Consider the following 26,445-nt stretch of genomic DNA (forward strand, 5'->3'; position numbering starts at 1 on the left):
ATGGAGGAAGCGGAATCTCCAGGTCTTGGTTCGCTGCCCGCCTTCATCTCATGTGCCAGTGCTGCGGCCTTCCTCCCGACCTTTACTCTCCTCACTCCATCTGCATCAGAGCAGCAACATCAACATCAGCCACCCCTGTACCCATGCCTAAGGCCACGGGTTAATGGTCCTCTGCAGAACAGAAATGCTACATCCTGGATATAAAAATATAGCAGCTCAAAAAGCAATGAGCTGACAGACTGATGGAACTAGTTAATGGTATGTTGTTTTATGTATTGGTGTCAAAAAACAGCTAATGATATATTAAACTCTAATTTTGAAAATAAAAAGTAGGTTAAATTACAAAATCTGAAGGTATATCGTTATAGGCCAAGGTCTTGGCTGTTCAGCAATGTACCGGTGCAACCTCCTCATTTTGTATTTTTGAAATCTCTATATTCATTTAAAACCAATATAACTGCCTCTGACAGTGGTGACACTAATCTGACAGTGGTGATAGTGGCCTCATTAAAACATACAATTCCAAAATGTATACCACTCAAGTCAATGGCTTCTTGCTTAACAACTTTATTTAACTATTTGGTACAAAAAATAACAATCCTGAGCACTGTTATAAGCATTTTTCAGACTTCAGTCATCACCGTCACCACCGTCAGGTGGTGACGTCTGACGGTGGTGACAAAAACTTACTCTCACATGATAAGCATGAGTTGTTCACATTAGCCAGCTTGTTTTCGTCCTGTTGCTACCTGCATCAGACCTCTTCTTAAAAAGTATACATTTATGCCATAATCTAATGGTTATGGTTGTGACAGTAGCAGTGTCCAAAAATAGGAAGAGATTTAAGAGAAAATAGCAAACTTCCAGGAGCCTGAGTGGTTTTGAAGCATGCAGTAGAGCTGAAGGTTTGAAAAGGGATCCTCGGGAATGTAATTGACCTTGTATTTGTAGAGTTTTTTTTTTTTTTTTTTTAATAAATATGACAGTGGTGATGAATGTGGGACACATTTTGAGCAACCACAAAATAGTAAATATTGTTCAAAACCCATCGTTTGTAGTTTTTAATACATATTATGATGTACTCTTTCATGTGGTAAAGATATTATTCAGTGAAATTATTACTTTTTGTTGTTTTAATCAAGTTGAAATGATTATCTCCTATCCGAGGACAACTGGTTTTGTAGGCCATGGGCCAACATGTAATCATTAAATTAATACAAATTAAAAATAAACCTATAAAAAGAACCTTACAAATGTGCAAAGGACCCCCTGATTATACCCTTAATTCTTTTTATTCATTAAAATGTTGTAAATTTCCAACAGAAATAGCATGTTTCTTAGTGGGACGTGATTTATCCAAATTCCCAAGAATCAGTGCTCTATATTTAAACACTGTAATAACTGATAAGCATATAGATACTTGTCTTTACATATTATATTTCCCTAGCAATTTCTGTATCAAGGGTAATGGCAACATGCTTGATGTCTGCAAGCATGGTTCATTACACAAAGTACATTTCCAGTGCAACAATGGTATCAAGAGAGATTGCAACATGTTTGTTGTCCATATACACAGTCCTCATACCATATAGTTCCCATGCACATCGGCTCAAGGGAGATGACAACATGCTCATTGTCTGCACATGATAGGCCAACTCACATCTCATTATCGCCTCATCAGTACCCCATCAGTCATCTCAAAGAACGGATCACGCACATCATTGTCAGCTACATGTAGGCACAGCTCATGTACATTTCACTTGGATGCCCAATTAGATATAGTCACCGGCACAGTCGTCTTTGGGCTCTCATGCTTGCTGCATGGACGGGCGGGGAGCTTCAGAACAGAGCCATGCTGTCAAACATAATTGTATTCTCGTTAACAATATAATTAACTTTGACATAAATGTTTTGGGCAAAAGACTAACACTAAAACAGAATCTGAAGTCCGGGAAAGAGCCTGTGGCTGGCTTTGACAAAAACAGGCAACAGAGTGCGTAGCAGGAGTGAGATGATGGCTCGTAGCTAGAGAGAGGATCTACACTACAAATGGTTATGGTGTAACCTGTTGTGGTTTTTAACTTTCATCCCAGCAGTATTTAATTATTAATTAAACAGAAAGATATAGTTACCCATTCTCCATTCATTTTTCATAGCTTGTTACTTATTTATTTTATTGAGTCCAAGGATACATTATATCTAGATAAGATCAAGGGCACGGTACTACTTAACATACTGTGAGTGACACTCTCAAAGTAAATGTACACACACACACACACACACACACACACACACACAGACACAGATGTTAACCCATATAATGAATAAATACCAAATTGCTTCCTTGTTTATCCCATCGGGGGATCATTACAAAGTATTGATTGTTTTATGCCTGACTCGTTTTTCCACAAAAATATGGACTTGATTTCTCATGGTTACTTTTTCCATTCCATGCATTTCATGGAAAGAGATTTCATCATTTTTAAACTAGTTCCTGGTAATTTGTTCAATAATTGCTACTATTAATAAAAACATTTAATTTTTGAGATGCAGATTTTTATTTATTTGTTTATTTATTAAATTTCATCTTATGTTTTCATGGAAAGAGATTTCAAAGAGATTTCATCATTTTTAAACCAGTTCCTGGTAATTTGTTCAATAATTGCTACTATTAATAAAAACATTTAATTTTTGAGATGCAAATTTTTATTTATTTGTTTATTTATTAAATTTCATGTTTCATGTTTTCTCTAATAAGACTAATGGGGTTTTTGCTTGGGGAAACACCAAAAGTATCTGACATTTCCATGTTGGAATCACCACATTCTCTCTAAAGTCTTGGAGTTATATTTTCTTTAATCCTCTTGTTGGTGTCAGGAGAGGTCACGAATGGCCTCTCTCTGAATAGAAAGGACTACCAACTGTGAGTGCAGAGACAGTTGATGAACTCCTGGGTAATTTTAACAGGAAAATCTCAAATGTCATGGAGGCTATTAAAACAAAGAAGACCTTGAGTAGAAAGAAAACACCATAGAGCAACACTGGCAAGTTTGATCCGTGCCCAAGCACGTTTGCCCCTAAAATCCGGCCTCTAGTTTCCCGGCGCAGCGCAGGGTGGCGAACCCACCGCAGAGCTAGTTTCAAGCAGCACAACCTGAGGTGCGCTCAGTTTGGTAGTTTGGCAGACTGAGGTGCGCTGAGATGGGAGTGGCGGCGCAGCAGGGGGAAGTGTCGACAGATTCAGCTTGGCGTAGTGACAGTTTCGTGCCAAAAAGCTTCACCGAGGTGCGCTCAAAGCTCGCCATCTGAAACCACGTCTACTGTCAGCACAAGCTGAGCGGAGCTGGAGTAGTGGAAGTTTGGCTGACCGGCACACAGTGCGCACACCTCACCAAAACCTCACAGGCAGGTTTCCAGAATGTCAGGCACATTAACAATGCAATAAATACCCACAAAAACCACTATTCAATGCTACTATCTCAATCAACACATACATTTATCTCCATATGGACTGTCCCGTCACAACTGATGTCAGATCAAAGGAGATTGTCACCGTTTGGCAGCGTAATGGAAACCCAACCTGATTTGATTAACACAGCTGCAAACTAATGACTTCACATCCCCCAGCCAACCACAAACAGCCACAGCATCAGATAGGAAGTGTACTTATTCAGCATCTGTCATCTTAGAAAAGTCAAAAGAAAAGAAACAGAGTGTGACTGCGAGAGAGAAAGAGCGCGGGCGCGCACGAGAGAAACGCTGTCAACAAATTATAAGTTATGTTCGGTGTCTTAAGGGTTTATGTGCTTCATGTGATTGCCCATACAAATGTTAAAATGTTCTTGCTTAACGTAATCTACAAAGATGGAGTACAGGAGGAGGAGGACTTATGCAGGGAGGGTGTACCGTCAAAGGACATCATATTTGGGCATGACAGAGCTGGAATGCAGGTGGGCCACACGAATAATGACTGGAATACCGCCATGTCCAATTTAATTGTCACTTCATTTCGTACTTTTTATTTTCGTACTATTACACAGGAACAAACAACATGTACCCTGCGAGGTGGTCCATGTGGTGACGCACATCGTGGCCTCTGATGTGCACCCCGGTGGCACCTGTGCTCTTCCTGTTGCTGTAAAGGTGACAGTGGGTCTGACCTTCTTCGCCACAGGGTCTTTCCAGCACACCATGGCGAGGATCAGTCAGACAGCTGTCAGTTCGGCTATCCGTGCAGTGACGTCTAGTCTAGTCCGACATGCAAATGAGCACATAATTTTTCCATCCACACCTGAGAGCCCGCTGGAAACGAAGCGAGGTTTCTTGTTGAAAAGTGGATTCCCTGGGGTACTGGGAGCAATCGACTGCACACATGTACAGTTGCACACCCCAGATACCTACGCCATCACTTATGTGAACCGTAAGGAAGTACACTCCATTGATATCCAGGTGATGTGTGACACGTGTATGCTAATTTTCCTGGGTCCGCTCATGACTCATTCATCCTGGCGAATTCTGTCATCCCTACAGTCTTTCAGGGGGACCCCCCTCTGGATGGGTGGCTGTTAGGTGACAACAGCTATCCACTGAAAACGTGGCTGATAACGCCATACATTTACACCCACAACAAGAAGGCAACATGTTTTTAACAGTGGTGCTCGGTCGGTCATCGAACACACTTTTGGCCAGATAAAAATGCGATTCAGATGTGTGGACCGTTCAGGTGGTTCATTAACATACAGCCTCCAGAAAGCCAGTGCATTCTTTGTGGCATGTTGCGTTCTACACAACATTGCTACACGCAGTGGATGCCACTTTGACCTCACGGAGGAGACATTACAGGACCTACGACAGAGAGGCCAAACTGCATGTGCCGAATCAGCAGGAAGAGCATATTCCACCTCCATCATGGACCCCCCAAGCTCTCCTGCCCCCTCTCCAGCAACAAAAGCGGCATCTACTCCGGCACCTGCACCAGCTCGGGCACCAACGCCAACTAAGTCGACCTCCAGCACACAGCAGTCACAGCAGCGTGCTATTACTGGTAAGAAACGGTAACAACACATTGTTTATAGTTTCAGTGGAGGAGGTGCTTAATGATTTGCACATAGGTTAAACTTCAAAAACCATTTACTCAAGTGAGTGGCCATGACTGCAAATGGATGGATGGGTGGCTAAACACATCCCATTTCTGTCTTTCATTTAGGCAAGAGGAAAAGGGGCCACAGCAAAATGGACCTTCCAGACATGCTTGCTGAGATGCACGCTGATGAGGAGCAGAACTGGGCCCAGTGAGACCAGCACATCCAGTTGCTCCTCAGCGAGGCACGTGAGGCAAGAGAACATGAGGCGGCCTCGCGAAGGGAGGAGATAGCCCAGAACGCTGCCTTCAACCAGGCATTCCTGGGTGTGCTGGGCCAGCGGGTGCAGGCAATGAGCAGCCGGCGAGTGTGACCTATTCCCCCGCCCCCTGAAAATTAACTGTATATAGTTTTACCCCTCTGTTGTAGGAGAGACTGTATTGTACATAGTTTTGATTTTGTTTACTAATAAAGACTTTTGTGACTTATGTGATCGCATCATGACTTTCTATTTTGTCTGTTAAGACACTGGTGGGAATTGTTTTAGCACAAACTACTTTGTGGTTCATAATTCTGCTGCCCGAATTACACCAAACCAATACTGATTTATCAAACTGGAATATTCTTAGACAGCTGCTATAATGTTTTTGCCTTCAATGTGTCATTAAATATTGCTAACTAACCTTCACAAATAACAAAAACAGCGTACATATATCTGCAAATGTTTGTCAGAATTCACAGTAAGATACAATCAACAAAACAATAGGAGTCCAGGGACCAGAAAGGCATACCCATATCACAGTAAGTATAACAATAAGAATAACTTTTTTAACTATTGCACGACAAGTACTGCATCAGAGCATCCCGTACATCTCTGCCCTCCTCCTCTACACCCTGTGCCACTGCCACTACAGTGGCAGTGCTGCTGCTTCAGGTACATCCCATGAAGTCCCATACGACTCCCCATGCTCTTCACACAGATTATGCAGAGCACAGCAAGTAAGCACCATAGACTTCACCAGCTGGGTGTCATAGTCATTCCTTTTCAGAAGGCAATGCCACCTTCCCTTCAGCCTGCTGAAAGCATTTTCAACCACCACCCGTGCTCGACTTAATTTTTTGTTGAACATGTGCTGTTCTGCTGTCAGACGTCCAGTGTCATGGAATGGTTTCAGGAGCCAGTTCTGCAAGGGATAAGCTGAGTCTCCGAGGATGTAATAGCCAGCAGTCACCGCACCGATGTTCCTGGTGTGAGGAGGGAAGAGGTTTTCCCAGCTGGCTAACTCCCACAGGGTGGACAGTCTCAGAACCCTGGCATCATGCAAGCTCCCTGGCAGTCCAGTAAACACATTCCAGAACTTTCCCTTCCCATCCACAACACCTTGAAGGATTAGGGAATGCCAGCCTTTACAGTTGAAATAGTCAGTGTGGTAGTTTTGTGGTGCTATGATGGGTATGTGGGAGCCATCAATAGCACCCACACAGTGTGGGAGCCCCCACCTGTTCTCAATATGGACAGCCATGTCTCTGAACCTCCCTTGGTCAGGAAACCAGATTTGTTCTGGCACCGACAACGTTTGTGCCGCTACTGTATTAATACTCACCTGACAGCCACCCTGGCCATTACTCTCCAGCACAAACCTCAAGCCCAAGCACACCTTCATCTCGAGGTTATGCAGATGACTACAGTGACTCAAGGTTCTACAAACACTTGTAGTGAGACAGTTGTGTCCATAAACATAATATACATAGACGCTGCATGGATGTGGCAAGGCTGCGCTGTAAACCAATACAAGTGAATGGATTTAATTTCATAAAAGCGCCTTTCTACAAAGAAACTTAAGTTAATATACTTGGGAAACAGTAAAGTTCTTATAATCTTAGGCATCTGAAAATATTAAATAGTTTTTGGTGCCTAACTGTTCCAAGTCCATGATGACAAGAAACATTTTAATGAAAATTACATTTGAGTTTACCATCCCTTCAAGTTCTTTACAGTGTAAGATAGTGGGTGGAGGATAATCCCATTAATCTTACTTTACCCACTTGTCAGTTTAATATAATCTACATGAAGTTAAGGTCTTTAAGGAAGTAGAGATACAGAAATACAGACTGTAGACACTTAATAAAGAAACATAAAAGGAGCTATAATATGGCTTCTTTGAAGAAGGTACATTGATGGCACATTCAAGGATAAGACACAATCAAAATCAGTTGGAGTTCCAGTTCAAAGATGTTTCCAAGAATAGCTGATGACATTGGCTTTCATGAAAGGACCAGGAAATGTAAATCTTGATTTTCTCTAATTTCAAGGGAGAGTCAAATTTTTCACATCAGCCCAGTCTGAGCCACATTATTGACTTTAAGTTGCTGTTGCATCTTCATAAATAATCCACTGTCCACAAGTTAGACTTAGTTTGAATGGTCTTTATTGAACCGACTTGCAGCGTAAACATACAACAACTGTGGCTTCGTGCCTCGCTAGTCTGACTTCTTCTGCATGCTTAACATTGACCTTAGCATCAACAACAGTCTCAGTCTGCTGGACTCTTAGGTACTGCAACATAATATACATGGCTGTCAACTCAACCAAGAAAAAATACCCAAGGAATAATGTTTATCCTTTGCAGATAGTTTTAACTGTAAGAAATATCTATTTATCTATTATCTATTTATCTGCGATACCACAGTTGCATTCTTGTCTACTGATTTACAACACCACAGGTGAGTAGAGGGGTAGATTCTGAAGTATCTCTTTACAGTGTGCTTAGAGTCATAATCCAATAACTGTCACTGTGTCTTGCAGGTCTTTTCCTGGGAAGAATCTTCTGCTGCACAGAAAGTGAAGTATCTCCTGTTTGGAATAAATAGAAGAAGAACTGGGTCGGTAGCTTAGGCAGTGATAGCGACCATGACGGAACAGACAAAGAAAAAAGCAAAACAAACTTCATCAGCAGAAAATCCAGCTCGGGGCTTAGCTTCCTCCAACTGTAAATAGAAGGATATAAATATACAATTATTGGTGGTTGTTTGACTTATGGTGATCACCAGCTCGAGGTTATAGATTAGCCAGCTTTTTATTTGACACTGCATCACTGGTTAGAAGCCTGAAAGAACAGAATCAATTAAAATTTCAACCCACATAACAAATCACAAATGCCACTAGCTAAGAATACAGAGGGTGGAAATAAACACAGCCTACAATATTTGTCACCTACTATAGGCTGACTGTAAGTTATGCAATATTAAAGACGTTCTCTTTATCCCTAGTGCACTGCAGTTATCTAAAGGGCACGCAATCATGAGTGACAGGCAGAGTGGAAAAGCTTGAGTAATTACTGCTCTTAAGTACCATGCAGTCTCACCCAAACCCATCACTCTCTTTTTCTCCGTTCTCATATATCGCTGCTTTCACGGCAATCAGGCTAATGTCGTCAGCTACGATTCACTGGAGCAGGCCGGTGGGTTTAAGGGACGAGAGAAACGGAGAGGCACAGTGGCAGACGAGGGAGGGGAAATAGAAAGACGGCATATAGAACATAAGAATTGAAAATAGAAGCTGAATTTGAATATCCTTTCTCTGCTGTAATGAGGATTCGACATCTCCGGGCACTAGTTTATTGCTTGTTAGTGACCGAGGCCACGAGGAATGGAATGAGAATCAAATGCTAGAAGAGGTAAGGAAGATGGAAGGTGGAGGAGAAAGACAAGATATGCAAGATGAGAGGGAAATAAATGAAGTGAGACAAAGAGAGGGGATGAAGAGGGAAAGGGTGACAATGAGTGGCACTGAATAGTCACCCACAGGGCACAGTGGGTTACCGTGTAAAACTGTTGAGTGGTGAGGTATCGCGCCAACAGTCATGCCAGGTGACACATGGTTTCATTTCTAAACATCAAAGCTAGAAGAAGAGCCAAAACTGAGAGAGCAAGATAGTGTTTATTCTGTCATTGGAGGAACAGATATCAAAGTGATAGTTTTAGATTTTTACCCTCAGTGATATTTGCTCCTCCACGTGAGCGTGATCCATCCACCAAGTTTGGTCCATTAACTCCTTCCCTGTCACAAGAAGGAGAGCTTCACCAGGAGTATCCTGCTCCAAAATGAATGAAGGAGATAGAGCTGAAAAGCAACACACTTTTGAGTGGTGACACAAAGCTGAAAGTGTTTTGAAGGATGTTTGCATGGGCTATAAGAAGGCTGATGCATTTGGCAAAACAATCAAAACCACACCACAACAAAGTGTAAGGCTGAAATATCCTACAACCTTGATGCAAGGTTATGTATATGCCATCATTGGCTACTGATGTGGTGTGTCATTTCCAAGGTAAAGGTTACAACCTCTAGTCCTTGTACCTCCATTCTAAAAAAAAAAGGGCCACTACTCAGTCGAGGGTGCTAAGAATCAAGAAGTAGGGCTGCAGTGGAAAAAAAAAAAAAAAAAAAAAACACGGGACAGGGTCCAAAATGCCCCAGTATACTTCATAAGTCCAACTTTTAAAAAAGGCTCAAGCTCCCCTGTCTGTGATTGGTCGTGACGTCACATGGCTGGGTGCATCACCAGTGAAGCCAGGGTGCAGATTTCAGCTTTAGTTTTGGATCATTCGCTACATCTGGCGCTGTTGGGAGCAATATGTCGTTTTTTTGAAAATACACACCTTTCACAGTATTTATGGGCTGGGCTTCAACACATCAAATTGTTTTTGTACTTTTTTGTGCCATTTTGGGAAACCTGCTTTGTGTTTTGTGTGCTGCAACTATCCAATATCAGACATGACACATGGTGATAGATCAAACAGCTACACAGATGTAGTTTGCTACTCCTTGTAATCTGTTGTGTTGTTTTCCATGTTAACTGAGTTTCTGTTGGGAATGGAGGTGAGCGTGCATGGTAGCCGTGCATGTTGCATGTGCACAAGACATGATTGATAGTGAGGCTGTATCCTTGAGGTGATCGGTTGTTTGATTTGCTCATTTAACAAATGAGATTACAGACCCAGGAGCAGCTGGAAGACCATTTTTTGTTTGTTTGTTTGTTTCTCTCTGCGCATTTGGTTTTGGCTCAGCCCCTCTGTGTAAAGTGGTGATTTGTCAAAATTGCAAAGGACAAACGTTATCTACAGGAACATTAAAGCTGTTGAGACAGCAGAACGTAAATTCATTCAGTTATAAGCAAGTCACAAAAGAAGATTAGCAGTGTTCACACCTAAAATGAATTAAATCAATGAGGTGATTGCTGAGGACAGGATAGCAAATATTAAATGCCATTTTGGCGTATTTACCTTGGCACTAAACCACTTTAGTAGTGTTCATGTGTTATTGCAAATTATTTTATCAGATGATAAAAGGGAAAATTACCAACCCCACTGATCAAGAAATGTGAAGGCTTTCAGGCACAAATTGAACAGAAATGATGAAAGATGAATTACAGACTGAAAAACTGAACAAAGCCAAGAAGTGCTGGAAAATCAAAGTCAAATGGAGGAGCAATCGACTCTCACATTCCTACAGGTTCCATCACAGCTGATGACGACAGCGTTTCTGTTGCAAGGCAAAGAAAGTCAAGCACATATGGTGGATGTAGTGGCTCGCCCAGAGCCTCATCTTCAGTTTCATCTATAACACATCCTCAGACTGAATTAAAGTGGAGGCAGAGATGGCTGCTTTAATGGCCTGTTTTGCCTTTCAGCAAAGCAGAAAAGTGTTGCTGAGAGATGGAAGCACACCTAGAAGTCTCAACTGCAAAATTAAAACCATTTGAAAGTTCTGAATCATCTTCCCCAGCCCACTCAGTCACACACAGTGACACTGAGTGAGTGGTTCAGCCTTAGAAAATGTTATGACCAGTGCTGGGGAAGCTACTTTGTAATTGTACCTTGACAAGCTACACTTGATTTAAAGCAGCTTCCCTACAGCCAGGCTACTCTTAGAAGGTAATTGCACTACAAGCTACTCAGAGAATGTAGCCAGGTACACTGAAGCTACTTCAAACTATGCAATTATACTATGTATTACAGCAACAATCAGTGTTAAAACAAAGTAAGAGCCTTTGCTTTTTTTTCCCGTAAGATTTTATTTGGACAACTGTCTCTGGGGTGTCACAGTGATGAATGGGATCTGCTACAGTAAGATGTTATAGCGGCAAATTGTTTTATGAAAACAAGTGAGTCATTTGTAATATTGCAGGTTTGAATAGGCATTGCATGTTTCAGTTCTGATGCATAGTGGGGTGGCTTGTTGTTACGAGGCTTATTTTTGAACTTGTATGAATTCTATCTCTATTTAAATGGATATTTGAATATATTTATATGGAATAAATTTTAATCATTTAAGCGCATGGTCCGAAGAGCATGGCGCACCAAGACCAAGTGCATTTAGGGTGTCCACTTTTGCTATTTTAACGGTAGGAGAAAAAAAAAAAAAAAAGGGGGTTGTTGCACCAGGCACATAGTTCAAAAGGGTTGTACTTAGATTGGTTTACTGCATGTTACCTCAAAACACATCCATGATTAATTAAGAGACTAAGTGCCATATCCCATTCCCTTTAAAAGCCATGCACACTTGCACCTTGGTGGATTGCTATTATAATAGCGCATTTGCCAGGTATGGTAAATGGTCGCTACGCGTAACTATCACACTGGGAAACAATGACAGATGACTTTTGGGACAAACCAGAACCATGAGCCGGTGAGTTGGGGGTTGCATCTTGTCTCATTCCAGCGATCTCATGTTCTGACACATGTAGCGTTTTGGTCGTGCTACACTGCTACTTGGTGGAAAAAGCAGCTTAATACACAGAGTTGTATTGTTTTAAAAAGCAAACCATGTATAACATACTTTGAGGGACCAAGGGTCTCAAAAATTCTTCTAAACCATGAACACTGGATTATAGAGTCAGAAAGTGCTACAACGTGCTGTGCTACAACATATAACATCTTGAACAGCTTGTCAAATGTCTTGCAAAGACAGAATGACAACAGAAATATTACGTAAAACAGCATAACCTGAACTCACATGGCAAATTCCTGTATTTCATGGTGATCCCTCAACTTTACTGTTTACATGTGCATTTGAGTGTGGCACTGAAGAAATCTCAGGATAGCTTCTGTTTTCTCGAACAGTATAAGACAGATCAGCCTAAAGAGCTTGTTCAAAGTTGCAGACACATGGAACTCAGATATCAAATCAGATGATAGCCAAACTACATTTTTATGCACTCAGCATGATTAGTAATGTTATTATCAGCAGTAGTAGTCAGTTTTTGGTATGAAATTGGTCAAATTTAAAAGCTTATTTCCTGTTGGCACGAAAGTTTGTGTAGTGGCAACTTCACTTGAAAATTATTTAACCTTCAAACCCTCATGAGTTGAAGCCTTCATAGAAACATCAAAACAGAAAGCATAAAAAAAGAAAGGGACAGTGAGGATTAGAAATAGAGAGAAAAGGATGAGCGAGCAGAGGAAGAAGACAGGAGAGAGAATGGAACGAGGATGAATGAGTCCTGCTATGCAAATTGTATCTAAACTGGCACGCCTATTAGCCGATTAATTAATATAACAGGTCAAATTAGCAACGTAATTAAAATGCCAAGCTGTTGTATGCTGCCATTTAATCCGGGGAAATAGGATTCAGGGGTAATACCCATCCAAAGCATTTCCCATTTCCCCAAGAAATACGCTAACTTAACTTTTTGAAGCCATTTGGAACACATTGGAATAGGCCTATATTTAGGAAATATGTAGGCCTATGGTTTATTTTCTGAACACATGCAGCAGTAGTGTGCATGCACCGGTGCAACAGCTTAATGTAATTAACAAAGCGCCATGATTTTTTTCTACTATATTCATCTGACCTGTTTTCCCTGTTTGTTAGTGTAATTAGCACTATCCACGCTGAGCTGAATCAAGGTCAGCTGGACTGTTTTTAGATTCTTGAAGACTTTTTGCTTCTCATCCAAGAAGGCTCTTGAGTTCTGGATATTCAAGTTCTGGTTCTAGTTCCACAACTGAAGAAGCTTTTTGCATGAAAAATGAAACATCAAAAAAAAAAAAAAAAAGTCATCCAGGCCATGGTTATCCATGTAGAGATCAACCGAGGTTAAATGGACTGAGAATCTACAGACATGTAATCATCACTATTATTTTGTGACCCTTACTTTACACTGAGAGGGTACATAGGTTGTGTTGTATTTTATGAGGTGGATTGGTCTTGTGTTTTGTTTTGTTTTTTTAAAACGTATGAACCCCATGTAGCAACTATTGTCTGCAACAGCTCTTTGACGCTATTGCCACTATTCAGGCTTCGTTACAAAGATTGTTACAAAGATCAGCAATCACCTGATCCCAGAGTCTGTAGAGAGGGGTTTTCTTGAAAGCATACTTGCAAGCAAAAAAAAAAGTGAAGTAAGTTGTAAAAGAAGTCATGTTAGTTGTTATAAGCCTATGACTATTGTTTTATTTAGCCCATGGCAATGTAATTAAAATGTAATTAAATGCCTTTGCATAGGCCTATTTATTTATAGGCTGTAAGCGATTATGTTGTGATAATGCAAGAGCTCTCCAGGAGGCCTGCGCTGCTCTTAAAATGTGTAGCAAGCTGATCTGCATTTTGCACATGGAGTGAGCCATGTGGGCCACTGGGATTTGTCTATATTTAACCCACTGTACTGGCTTAGATGCGCATTGCACAATGTTTGTAATGGTTAAGTAAAAACATAAATGTTCTGTTACTATCTCTGACATAGTTTGGCTATTACAGCAGCCTCTGAACCTTAACAGAATATGGAAAGCACCTGAGCTTAATAGAATGGGTATATGCATGAATGTGTACATATTGCCACTTGCTGCATTTTGTGTTGCTTGAAATGTGATATAATTTGCCAGGATAGAAAATTTCTAATTTTTGGGAACACATACCAATAATACACAAAGACACATATGGTTGGGGGGTGTGTGTGTGTGTGTGTGTGTGTGTGTGTGTGTGTGTGTGTGTGTGTGTGTGTGTGTGTGTGTGTGTGTTTCTGAAGATATACTATACCCCATAGGTTATAATAATTTCCTTATTGATTGGGCCAGTTTATGGTCAAATTGAATTTTCCGGCAGGATACAGCCATTCGTCTATCTGTATAGATTGTCATGGCATCACCTTAGAGATTGCTGAGCAGCCTCAGTGATTGTTGTGTCACCATGGTGACTGACACGCATCGATCCCTCTCGAGGCAGCTCATCTGGATGTCGTCATTGTGTAGTAATTGGATTGTAATTGGTGTTTAATGGCCTGTGTGTTAATGCCAATGGACCCAGTCTCTGTGGAGAGACTGGCGGCTAACACAGGCGGCACATGGTGTAGTACATGCAGGACTGTCATTGACTTCTGCCATTGATTTATGATTCCCTCCAGTCCCCATGATTGCATTGATTTTCTTCTATGGTCTATCAAGGCGTTTCTTAATTGAATATCACATGGCTTTGCCAGTCTCAAGAGCTTATGCAATAAAGCTTCCTTCAGTCCAGTCAATTCACCCTTGCTCAATTAAATATCCCAATCCTATCCAGTCGGTTGTGAAGTCAACGTGATTACTAGTCCCTGCTTGTTACATCTCATATTCAGAGGTAATACCACAAACCAGTTGTGTGCACGGTTTCCCCAGCTTCTCTCTGGCTTTCTATTTATCAGCCAGTGGACACATGTGATGCTTTCCCAAAGGCTTTGAAATCCATTAAGAATTCATCAGCAGCAAGATGGTGCTTTCTTAATCAATTCTGTGTGATCTTGCAGATGCACGCAGCAGCATGGACTTAGGAGAGGGGAAGAAACCTGGTGTGAGGAAACGAGTGTGTGCACTGAAAAGCAAGTGCTTTAATAATAATGGGTTTATGAAGCCCGATAGCCCGATCATTTTGTGCCAATACAAATTTGGCCATTGTCATGCCAAAACATTAAAAAACAAGAATTCCAAGTTTGAAAATGTTGTCCTTGTCAATGTGGAAACACCTCAGAGAGACCTCATTAACACCTTAAAATGGAATCTGCATCTGGACATGCTATCTGGAAAATCAACAATCCAATAACACCCTTGCATTTACAACAGGTAGATACAGATCTTTTTGGCAAGGAGGTCAGAAGGAAGCAGCAAACAGTACCAAGGCACATGATGCTACACTGATACACTGCTGTAAACCATATTTGTTGGTGCTAGGTCCTGGAATTTGCTATTTTTTGGTATATTATAAAAGGCAGGAAGTGTCTGGGACAAAAAAAAAAAAAAAAAGGCTCTAGACTTTGACCCAGGCCCACCACTTGCACAGATTCTCCACATATTCCCATATGTCAGCCTTAACACCACCACTATCTGCATCTGAACTGCATTTGCTGCATTTTCAGGCTTGTTTTCATTTGTAAAGTAATACATTTCATTTGGTCTGACTTAAATGACGTTGCATTAAAATCAGTCCTCTACTTTGTATCTTGCTGCATCTTTCCTGTTTTTGGACTTGTCTTTGAAAAAAAAAAAAAAAAAGTAAAGGTTGTGGTGTTGTGGCTAATTCTTATGGTTTAACATAACTGTCCACATTAACATGAGAAATGTTAACCATTTTATCAGTGAAAGGCAGGCTCTCAAGGGGCTGGCCAACTTCTGTTGCTTGCTTTCACCTAGCATTAACCGTTACTTAAACTAACTCTGATCTATTGAAATGTCCCACATAAACTTTGACAGCAGTAACCTTTAGGCAGCTGTTGCCAGGGGCAGGGCTGCAGGGCTGAGGTGGTCAGTGCTGGAAGCTGGACCTGAGTAGAGCTGCTGCTTTATTCAGCCTCGTGCTTCCTCCACAGCCTCTTCTGCAGGCCTGGCTGTGGCAGTGGAGGTAGTTTAATGCATTTGACTGCTGATGTCTCCAGATATTTTCTTAGTTTTTCTGCTCCGGGTTTTCTCTTTTCATTTAGCGTCTCCATTATCTTAGATTTTGCTATGATGGGAGGGGAGGGGCCGTGGGGGCTGCCTGCCAGGCTGCATTGGCTGACTACAGCAGGAGGAGGATATTCAGGTACTCAACTTATTTGGCCTTTATGTACACCTTAATCTGGAGTATTGGGTCTAGTCTAAGTTAAAAAACAAAAAAAAATACTAAAATCTCAACTAGCCTTGAAAGGATTTCTCCCATCCATGTCAACACTCCCACCTGCAGTGATGATGTTCTACCTTCACTGATGATGTTTCTACCCTCGATGCTCGTTGTGACTCTACCTGTGGTGATGATGTTTCTCTACCTGCAGCAGTGACGTTCCTACCCATGGTGAGGACATTTCTGCCCTTGGTGATGACATTCTACGTGTGCTGTCATTGTATCTATACAGGGTAACAGCGTTTGTAGCCATGGTGATGATGTTTCTACCCATAACGGTCATGTCTCTACCCATAGTGATAATGGGTCCACCCTTGGCAGTGACGTTCCTCCTGCAGCAATGATGTTTGTGTTTTTGGTGTTGATGTTTTTACCCTTGTTGATAATGTTTTGTTTTTTCTATCTGCTTGAATAACATTTTTACCCACAGTGATGATCTTTCTACCCTTGGGATACTGGGATACTTTGCACTTAGTCCAAGAAAAAATTCCCCTTGAGGTACTATAGAGTTTCTTATAAACATGTGTTTTTCCTTTTCAAGATGAGATATCCGGATGGAGATCAGATTAATGCTAATGCAGTCTCAAACTCTACTTGAGACATGTAACAATATTAATAGCATGTGCGTACTTGTGTGGAATCCACTCAAAATGCCTCATGAATTTCTCCTGTAAACAGCCAGCGCACTGGCAACAGACATGTTTCCTTCCATTAGAGCTGTGGGCGCCCTGCAAAAGTTGCCATGGATGTAAGAGACTGGCTGAAGAGCCCTGAGCTGCTAACTTGCAGAAAAGTCTCTTAAAAAAAACTGTAGAATGTCAAAGCACTAGTCTTGTATTGAACAGAAGCAGACAGCACTGGCTAATATTTAATATTTAATAAGAAGGCAAATACTCACCCAAAAGCAAATCAATATATAAGTCTTTTTTATCACATCTGCTCTACTGGACATGTGTCCTAAACTGAATCATAACATTAGTGCAAATGCAGCAGGCAACATGGGAGCATGAGGTAAAAAACAGTCAACTAGAACGGCAACACTCATTAAACTTTCATACATCTACCAAAAATATGTCATTTTCCATGTTGACCAGATTAGACTTTTGTCAATTATTACTTTTCATGCTTTTAATTGAAGGTAATGTTTTGTTTAATAAAACTCAAATAGTTAAATGATTTTGGGAGTATTTCTGTTGCTGGAGTTAGTTTTTTGTGATAGTCCACATCCACCAAACTCCCTTTTGGCCAATCGGTGTGGAAGGTTTTTCAGCTTTTGTGCCTCATGACCAAGCTTTCCTCAAAATCTTGTGTGGTTATTCAAACCCGTTTGGAAGTTACACTACTCACAAAAAGTTAGGGATATTTGGCTTTTGGGTGAAATTTATGGAAAATATAAAAAGTTCACACTACAGTGATATTATATCATGAAAGTAGGGCATTTAAGTAGAAGCATACACTGGTGATTTCCTCATCTCCCAAAACATTATTGAAACAAAAGCCAACAACTGTGGTGGATATACCACAACAAAAAATGTCAGTGTCAGTAACTTGTCATGTGCCCTTGAGCATCAATTACAGCTTGACAACGACGTCTCATGCTGTTCACAAGTCGACTTATTGTCTGCTGAGACATGGCATCCCACTCTTCTTGAAGGGCGGCCCTCAGGACATTGAGGTTCTGGGGTACAGAGCTCCGAGCCGCTACACGGCGACTCATAGGTTTTCTATGGGATTCAGGTCTGAGAAAGTGCAGGCCACTCCATTTGAGGTACCCCAGTCTCCAGCAGCTGTTCCCTAATGATACGACCTCGATGAGCTGGAGCATCAAACACCTGATGTGAATTTTGCCGTTAAACTCCTTGTTAGAGAACAGCAACTTGTGCAAAAAGTACTGAAACATTGAACAGTTGGACATGTGCATTCAAAAGTTTACAGAAGGTCACATTAAGTTCACCTGTAAAGGTTATAATGCATTTTAGCTTCATCCTGAAATTTCACCCGAAAGCCGAATATCCCTAACTTTTTGTGAGTAGTGTATGTACCTTTTTGTGATCAGCACTGCCACGCCCATAAAAATGCCACGCCCTAAAAATCAGCCTTTTCTTGGCCCATGACTGATCTTTCCACAACAGCTTGTGCAAATCCATTCACAACTCTTCAAGCAAACCCCCGAGATAGATCAGAAAACCAGTACTGAAGGCTGAAATGTCATGCAGGGAATCCACTGGGACGATCTGACAATAACTGACAGTTAGACCAGAGGGCTAATGGGGTGAATGGAGACAGGTGTGCAGGTGAATCGTGCAGGCAGACAGGTGATTGGCTGAGGAGTGGTTCAGAAAGGCAGAGGTGGAGGAGGAACAGGGGAATAGAGCGGGTCTGGAGAAACCAGATGATTGGGACTGATGCCTTTGTTGTGGTGTTTATTGTATATTCCAGTTTCCCAGCAGGAAGAGCACATGAGAGCCCTTTGAAGTCATACATTCAAGTTGGGTAACTCAAAATTCTAGATGTAACATAAATTGGCCCGGTTTGATGTTTCAAAATGGCTGCCCACAGAGTTTGTGAATGATAATACATTTGATCTGAAATCTCTCAGTGAGCCGTGGTTGAAATTTTAAGATGTCAAGTGTTTGTGTTTGATTTATCTAGTCCCTATGTGCTTGGCTGAGTGCTGTGGTTGTCTCTTTAAACCAGTGAAAAAGCCATGCTCATTGGCTAAAGCTGGTCTTGTGAGTTTATTGATCTAAAGACAACAGGATTTCTGCTTCCGAGTTTTGAGGCACATGGATGCAGCTGCATTTGTGTCTAACTTTTTAACCCTGTAAGCAGGACTTTCCGAACCATCCCATGAGGCAGGAAAAGGTGGCAGGAAATTTGGGAACTGCAAAGAGACACATGGGGGGGGGGGGGTTGCAATGGAGGGTTTTGTGATGTATGACATTATGGATTGTCCTGTGATCCTGATCTGGAACCACAACAAACATTTGCTTTCTACTCATTGTTGAATCTGCTTATTTATTTAAAAAAAAAAATTTTTAAAAACGGGCATGCCAGTGATTCTGAATGTTTGGGCCATTTCCTACAATTAAACCCACTTTTACACTCCAAACCCTTCTCCACATTTGAAAATCATGTGCAGATCATAGAAAGTTAAGTCAGAATTTTGGGTTGAAACACCCCCTTTGTTTGACTTCAGTGGGTCACAGAAGATGTCGCCATTCATAAAAAAACCACAAAATTTAATTCACTTTGTAAAGCAAATGTTTCGCCTGGGACTATTTTCTGGTGGAGCAGCCATTTCGTTCCATCTAATTTCGAGTCATCAAAGTCGCAACAGTGCTGCTGCTTTTAGGGAAACTAATGTGGATGACTTTGTTATGGTGATGGAATACTGGTGAGAAGAATGTCTTTAGTCTCTGGGAGTTCATTTTCATATTGTAGTGGAATGAATTACCTCGCACAGGTGCAACTGGGTAAGTACATGCAGAAGGGGCCCGGTTTGTGGAATGCAATTTGGAAACCGCAATCACACAGACACAAGCACTCTTATGTCTCTGTCTCCATCACTTTCTCATCACTTTCCCACCTCTTCATCTGCCCGCAGATTATAGTTCATATCTTTTGTTGCCGGGCTTTTAGAACTGCTAAATGAGGTTGCCGGAGAAACACTTTGGAGTGTGTCGCACATAAACAACATGCTCAAATGAAGAGAACAAAGCATCATTTCTGTTCATGCATGAAAGAGTGATCGGAGAGGAGAGAGAGAAGACAGGAGAGAAGACACTGAAGAGGAGAACAGAGTTTATTTTCGTAATGAGCTCTTGTTTTCACGGTTTCTGCTTCCAGCTGGGGGTTGTGTTCTTCTGGCTGCATTTCATGTACACAATGGATTTAACTGAAAAGGAACTCTACCTTGTTCTGACTAAAGTTGCCAAATACCTACTTAAACAGAGCTGTGTATATGTTGGCTGATGCTCGGGGGTAGACAAACAGCATGTAAATTGATTACTCTTGGCCCGTGGCAGCATAAGCAGCATCTTGTATCTAACCTTTTTTTTTTCTCCTCTCCTTGTGAAATGCTCTCAGCACACCAATCAGTATCTTAAATAGACTTAACTATTTATATTTTAAATGGATTTTATTATCACTGGGTGTGGAAAACATGAAACTGAAAAGATCTGAAGCCCTTCCTATGCCGAGAGAGGCCTGTTGGTTGTTCTGACTCAATTCAATTGTATTTATTTATTTATCCCAGAATCACAAATTTGTCTCAAAGGGCTTTATAGGAAATACAACATCCTCTGTCCTCAGACCCTCACATCGGATGAGGAACAACTCCCTAAAAAACCCCTTTAACAGGGAAAAAAAATAGGAAGAAACCTCATGGAAGCAACAGAGGAGGAATCCCTCCCCAGAACGGACAGACGTGCAATGGATGTTGTAAGCACTGAAAACAAAAACAAAAATATATGCATAATGTAGAGGAAATAAGGTAAAAAAAAAACAAAGAACAGCTGGCAGATGAGGTGTGAGGATGCCGAGGAAAGAACACACACACACACACACACACACACACACACACGTTAGTGCTTGGGTTACTTCATTGAGACAGAACCAGCCCACCGTACCACTAACTGTCAACCATAAGTCTAGATTTAAAAGAATCAACAGATTCAGATTGCCTAACAACAGCAGGGAGGTTATTCCATGGCAGCGGTGCACGATAGGAAAAGTCCGGCCACCTGCTGACTTCTTAACTCTAGGTATGCATAGCAGCCCCGCATTTTGAGCAGAGAGCCCGAGATGGAAAATAGGGTTTAAGGAGATCAGAAAAGGTAAGATGGAGGCAAACCCATTTAAGATTTTATAGGTTAACAGAAGCACCTTAAAGTCAGATCTAATATAGACAAGAAGCCAATGAAGGGAGGCAAGACTTGGGGTAATGTGGTCGAATTTTCTTGTTCTAGTTAAGACTCTAGGAGCAGCATTTTGAACCATCTGGAGACTTTTGGTGCTGGCCCGTGGCAGACCTGAAAACAGCACATTGCAGTAATCAAGTCTGGCTGAAACAATCAGTTTTGCTGGGGATTACCAAGTTAATTTCACACGCGAGAGTGGTTGGCGATCCAATCAGAATACAAGCTGTTTTCATTGCTCCCACCCTGTTCAAGCTCACCTGTGCTACAACAGCCAGCTTCTACAAAACGTTACTCTAAGGCAGGGGTGTCAAACTGGGGCCATAGAGGGCCGAGAGGCTGCAGGTTTTCATTCCAACCGAAAACTCCAGCAGGTGATTTCACTGATTAGTCCCTTCTCTCTGCTTGGAGGTGGGGTGATCAGTGAAATCACCTGCTGGAGTTTTCGGCTGGAATGAAAACCTGCAGCCTCTCGGCCCTCCATGGCACCAGTTTGACACTCCTGCCTTAGAGTAACGTTTTGTAGAAGCTGGCTGTTGTAGCACAGGTGAGCTTGAACAGGGTGGGAGCAATGAAAACAGCTTGTATTCTGATTGGATCGCCAACCACTCTCGCGTGTGAAATTAACTTGGTAATCCCCACTCAGCCCTGCTGGAAGTGATTACTGTAGAAAATGGAGCCGCTAAAAGACTGTTTTGTTTGTTACTGACTTTCAGGATTTCACAATCACAGATTTCAGTGTCATTTGGGTTCTTATCTGGTCTTTCATATGTTTTGATATTGTCTACATGCTTCGTGTCCCGCTTGTTTTTGTCTTGTCCATCCCAGCTTGTTTGTCCATCACACCTGCCCTGCATTTGTCTCATTAAGCCCTGCTCCTCACCCCTTTCCCAGCCAATCAGCTTGCTGGCCTGTTGCCCTGTCCACCCACCTGTGTCTGATTCCCTGATTGTTGTGGTTTGTATGTAATGCTGCAATCCATTGTACTCAACTCCAAAAAAAAAAAAAAAAAAAAAAAAAAAAAAAAATTACCTCTGATACTTGATCATTCAAGTTGGAACTCCAATTTGGAAGCTCCACCTAGCCTGAATAAAAACACAAGCTGTCACAGCAAATATCACTTTTCATACATTTGTTTACTATGTTGTTTTTGTTGTGAAATGTACTGTAGCAATTTTGTAGTTGCCATTTATGTTTCCATCCAGTTGATATGTGCTTGATAGAAGTCTTTGCAAGCATGTGGTACCAGCCTACTTCTCCCGTCTCTTGCTATTCTGTATAAACAAAAACACATCAGTTTGTTGTGGGCGTCCATGTTTTGCCAAGAAGATGCACTGGGACGGATTTACAGTGGAAATTACAACTACCAACTTGAAACTATCGACTTCTGACTTGCAGTGGATTGCAGCATAAGTTCAGTTTTCTGTCTTGGCCAGTTTGTTTTCACTTGTTGGTTCTTGTTTCCAGTACCCAGCACTTGATTCCTGCTTCCTGTTTGCCTCACCTGCCAGCCCGTATTTTATTCTTGAGTTAGTTTGTCAGTTTTCAGTTTAAGTTTAAAACCTGCACTCAGTCAAAACTGGGTGTTTTTAAATGCACCTTACACATTATTCATTGACCTTTATGGTTGTTACTAACGCTCAGTATTTTTTTGTTCCTGTTTATTGGTGTTTGCTTAACCATGTTGTCATTTAATGCTGTAAACGTGGCTTTGCTGGAAATGAGGAGCAATTCTCAGTCATTTTAGAGTGCATAAATGACTAAAAGACTGATTATGTTATACGGTCCTGATTAGAGGCTTATGGCTGGAGGAGGAGGCAGGCCTTGGGCTGCATTCATCAAAACACCACACATGGATAAAAGTATTCACTTGCACTGGAGGAGCATTCCCCAGCATATTTGCATAAAACAAAGCTGAATGTACAGAATTGTGTCTATGCACTGATGATACAGTACACAGTGAATTTTCCATATAATTCCTGTTTAGGGAACAGTGCAACAAGTAGGAGAGAAAGCAGGCGGTAGAAAGCATCTGCCACCACAGCTTCCCACAGCAGAGGCTTGTCTGTTTCTCTCTGTGGACAAGAGAGTCAAACACAAGGACATGAATGATTCAGTATCTGGCTTCTCTACATCCACCCTCTACACCACAGGGATTCACAGGCAAGTCAGATCTCCTTTCCTACCCCTTCCTCAGAGTTTTTGCACAGATTTAAAGCCACACTGATTTATTTATTTTTTTATTTCATTTTATTTTTTGTTGTCCCAAATGGTAGTGAAATGGAACCTGCAATTATAGTAAACCTGCATGGTGACCTCAGTAAACAGCACGTTCATGTGTTGCAGACCTTTGCTCTGCAATGTGTTGCACAAACACTTTCTTCACTTTCTTCAAATTTCCTCTTTTGTTCTCTCTCTCTCCATTCCTGTCATGAGCTCTGTCAGCAATACCAGCTCTCTTTCTTACTGTTAGGCATGGACCAATCATTAACAGCCAAAATCAGCTTTGAAAATCATCAGTCTGAAAACTATTTTTACTGCCTATTTGGTGAATTTTGCCATTTGGCATTTTGGTGACTTTTTCAAGGGGTACGTCATTGCTACAACTGTCGAATCTGCCACAGAACAAAACCAGAATGGTATTTTGTTAAAGAAATAAGAGAAAAGAAAAAAAACATTGATTTTAAGAACCATCAGTGATTTTGAATGTTTGGCCCATTTACTAGATTTTTTTTTTTTTTTTTTACATTGCAGCAAAACATTTTGCAAATCATGCAGAGGTACCAAAGATTTTACAGCATAATCAGAATTCCTTTTCAACTTAAACTTTTTGGTTGAAACAGCCACCTTATAATGTTCTGATGCTATAGCTGACAAAGTCATCACCATTCATAAACCACAGAGGTGATGATTCCATGTGTTAAGCAAACGTTTCCCTGGGATTATTTTCCAACAGAGACTGTTTCCAACAGTTTCACTCCACCCAATTTCAAGTCATCAAAACACAACAGTGCTGCTGCTTTTAGGAAAACTAATGTGGATGACTTTATTACAGTGATGGAATACTGGTGTGAAGAAAGTTTGTATAAGCTTCAGCTGGACCCAAATGCAGACACAGACACTGTAGCTGGCTAAATTGGAGGGCCTATTGAGGATTAGGGTTTGGTGAGACTGAGGAGGCAGGGGTTGGAATCAAGCACAGGAACGAGAACGGCCAAGAGAGCGTCTACCACTCACACTGGCTGGACAATCTGGCAAAGAGCAGAGGGAGTGCAGGTGTTCTTATGCTGTTGAGTTGATGGGTTGATTGAAGGCAGGTGAGGTGGTGAAGCAGGAGTCTGGGAGAGGGAGACCACGCCCACACGAGGAGGAGGAACAATGACAGTTTGAAGTCTCTGAAAGTTCATTTTCATATTGTAGTGGAATAAATGGAAACTAATGGCTGCTGGAAAAATGATAGTTCTAACATGTCTAACATGTCTGCTCAGGGAAAAGATTAGCAGAGATGTGTATATCTTTTTGAAGGCATTATGCTAAACATGCAAAATCACTGGTATAGTCCTAAAATACAGGCCTGCTTGAGAAGCCAAACCTGTTTTGTGCCTGCATTTGTATTCTGATTACAAAACTTCAGCATTGTTATAGGTCATTATGGGTGCAATATATCAAATATTGGTATCAGTCACAAACAAGCATATGGTTCCATTCCCTCTCTCTGTTTTGTGTTTGCCTGTGTGTCACTGCCCAATCCCTGCCTGCTGTTCCATGTCAGCCTGTTCAGTCGGGCCTGCCTCCCCACCATCTCATCTTTTCTTGTCATTACTGTGACTAGTCGATGCACCTTAAAATCATTAAGGTGCAGTAATTTTCTGCAGTAATTTTCTGACTATAGTAATATTTTTACTGCTGGTAATGTTTTACTAATAATTAGATTTTTTAACTAATTGATATTTTTCTGCATATTTTCTGCATATTTTCATTTTTTTTTACTCATTTCTTGCTTATTCTTCATCGCTTTTTTGGCTGCATGTTTTTTAAAGAGATCAAGTGAATTTGCTCAGGTTTCAAAGAGTTAAATGCTTGTGAAAGACATGTGAATGCAAAGTAAGTCTACTTTCAGGTGCCTTTCACAAGAATTTAAGCCAAAAAGGGGGGAAAAACGATATGGAGGAGGAGAGATGGCCAGCTCCCAACAGTGGGTGAACTATTAAGTAACTGGACTTGAAATGTCACCGCCACGTCCACTACGCCCCTGAGCCAATGGAAACCTGCCAAAGGACCTCCTGCACTGATCTGCTTCACACTGTTTGGAGGTCCTCAGCATTTTAATGAACACATACTGCATTGTCCTAGTTGAAAAAAACAGCCTAAGATGTTATGGTTGTACAATAAAAGAGATGGCATAGTTACTAGAAGATGAGCAACACTGTCTGCCTGCCTTTCAAAAGCTGGCTTGAGAACAAAGCAGAAGCCCCACCATTTGATAAAATTAGCAAATAAAAACCAACAAGCATGAAGAGGCCTGTAAATCGTATTAATTTTAGTCACTGAAATCACCACACTTTCTGAAGACCTTTATTTATCCTTCATTAAATAATAATCACCAGAATTTATGTCTATCACCACACTGGCTGTCACATACTTTTTTGGGAAGATGTTGTTATCTGGACATAGAAGTGTGACTCATCTGCCAAAAGCAATAATGGTGCTTTAATCCCTATGTTGAACAAAGATGTGGGAAGAAAAGTCAATTGTGTTCTAAATCCTAATTCTGATTTCACAGGAGAGTCATTTGCACACATCTCCAAGCATTCTAAAGTAGTGTACTGACAGGCGGCCATGCATTTTTTCTTAGGCAATATAATCCTCTAAAATATTGTTAGAGTTGATATGACACATTAAAATGTTGCATAAAGAGATTTAAAGAACTAAGCAGGAAAACCACCCAGGATGCTCTTGTCTTGTCATTTATTGCAACAAATAGTGATAGAGCTCCTTTCACACTTGCATTCCTTAATCCTAGGCCAACTAAGCCCTGAGCTAACTGTAGGCCAGGGCTTAAGTTATCATCGGTTCACACTCACTTATTAACCCATGTCACACAGTTGGCCCTTGGTTAAGAATTCACACTTGAAAATCAAAGACCAGAACACTTGTAGCACAGTTCTGATTGGACGAGCCAAAATTTTTGTTTTTTAGGAAGTGTTGTATTGCTTTTGTTCTAACCTTGATTCTAATCTTAGTCCACACTACAGACTTTAACCCCGTCTTTTTAGGGGGGATATTCCTGACACATCTGTCTTAACCGTGCTCTGGAACA

At 41.2% G+C, this 26,445-nt stretch overlaps 1 long non-coding RNA gene across 1 annotated transcript; it reads left to right on the forward strand.

Annotated features, from left to right (window-relative positions):
- Positions 1 to 7,011: 7,011 nt before the first annotated feature.
- On the forward strand, positions 7,012 to 25,879 carry LOC115356322 (uncharacterized). The gene is made up of 3 exons (XR_003927952.1): positions 7,012 to 7,068; positions 7,806 to 7,809; positions 25,868 to 25,879. It is a non-coding gene; the product is annotated as an uncharacterized LOC115356322 (long non-coding RNA).
- The last annotated feature ends 566 nt before the right edge of the window (positions 25,880 to 26,445 follow it).

Source organism: Myripristis murdjan, chromosome 24 (genome assembly GCF_902150065.1).
Source record: "Myripristis murdjan chromosome 24, fMyrMur1.1, whole genome shotgun sequence".
Taxonomy (NCBI): domain Eukaryota; kingdom Metazoa; phylum Chordata; class Actinopteri; order Holocentriformes; family Holocentridae; genus Myripristis; species Myripristis murdjan.